Genomic DNA, 1666 nt, shown 5'->3' with positions numbered 1-1666 from the left:
TAAAAATGGCCACTGCTTGTAGATGAGACACCATCCTCCTGTTAATGTCATTAGCAAGCAAAACAGCAGCGCCTACAAACCTCAGAGCAGAGAAATGACACTCCGGGGACCATGCGATGCCAAATAAATGTGAGGTGATTGACTATTTTCATCACCACCTCCACAGCAAGGCTGGAGTCCATTTGTAAGGGGCTGCCTTGCCATTGTTGGGGTGGGGGAGCAGTCAAACAATCCCTCGGCAGTTTCCTTTGTCCTCAAAGACACATCTTCTCCAGGAACAAAGCCCTGGGTCACACCACTTGTCCTGAAGAAACTCCTGATAAATTTTTCTTTTTTAAAAAAGCCCCTTTTCTTTGATTAGCAATAATAAAAGCTTTTCCTTCTAAATATATGTCCTTCCACATCAAAAGCCTGAGATGAAAAATTCATTGTCATTTGCAAAGAATAGTGTCTCTTTTGAATTGTTATCTGTTGAACTGGATGCTATGAAGTCTTTTTGAGGGCTCTGATAGTAACTAGAATATTCTGCCCCTTGTGGCAAGCACATTTGAAGGCATAATTATGGGGCATAAACTGGGATGGCCAGCACGTTCTCCCTAACTAGATAAAGTCAGTGAATTTTGTGCATACAGGAAACGTCCCCTCCTTTTTCCTGTTTGAATGGAAATGGAATTGACATCAGATAAACTGTTCCTGCAATGCTTTCTAGAAATCTTTGTCCTTGTCATCTCTTTTGGATTTATAAATAGCTCTCTGCTGTGTTTGACTTTCTAAAATCAAAATTAGGGATGGGCTTGAAAAAATTACAGCATAGCATTTGATGAAGGAGGCAGTCTCTGAGCAGTTTGAAGTGAATAAAGATGAATTTTTAATTAGAATTCACTGCATCTTATTTGAATTCTCCAAAAGCTTTTAAATTGTAGTAAACTTAAAAAACAAATACTAAGCAGTTGAAGGAAAATGATCATGATTCAACAATTTATTTGATTTTTAAAATTATAATTACTTGGTAAGTGCTGGTGATAGACTAAATGCAGGTTTTATTTATTTATTTATTTGGTTTGTATGTTAAATTAAAAATTTTACCCCCTAAATGTTCTGTTTCTTTTATCTTACAGCAACAGCTTGATCAGACTCTGTAAAACTGACTTATTAATGTTGGTCTGTGGATAAAGTCCTGCATAGAAGCTTGTGCAGTTGTTAATGTGATTCTTTGTTTTAATCTGATGTAAACTATGGTAGTCCAACCAAGTCATTCCAGGAGGTAGAATATGATCAAGGACTGATGGTATTGAAGGAGGAAGTCCAAACTGCACTGAAGAAATTCACCAAAAACAAGATTCCAGGAATTGACAAAATACCATTGAGATGTTTCAACAAATGGATGCAGTGCTGGAAGCCCCTATACATTCATGTGAAGAAATTTGGAAGAAAGCTACTTGACCAACCAACTTGGAGAGATCCATATTTGTGTCCATTTCAAAGAAAAGGTGGTCCAACAGAATGCAGAAATTATCAAACAATATCATTGATATCACAAGCAAGTGAAATTTTGTTGGAGATAATTAGAAAATGGTTGCAGCAGTATATTGACAGGAGACTGCCAACAATTCAAGCTGGATTCAGAAAAGAACATGGAATGAGGGATATCATTGTTGATGTCAGA

The sequence above is a fragment of the Orycteropus afer genome, unplaced genomic scaffold, assembly GCF_000298275.1.
Source record: "Orycteropus afer afer isolate SDZICR_OR568_19922 unplaced genomic scaffold, OryAfe1.0 scaffold00177, whole genome shotgun sequence".
Classification (NCBI taxonomy): Eukaryota; Metazoa; Chordata; class Mammalia; order Tubulidentata; family Orycteropodidae; genus Orycteropus; species Orycteropus afer.
The sequence above is the reverse complement of the archived record's forward strand: the minus strand, read 5'-3'. Positions refer to the sequence as shown.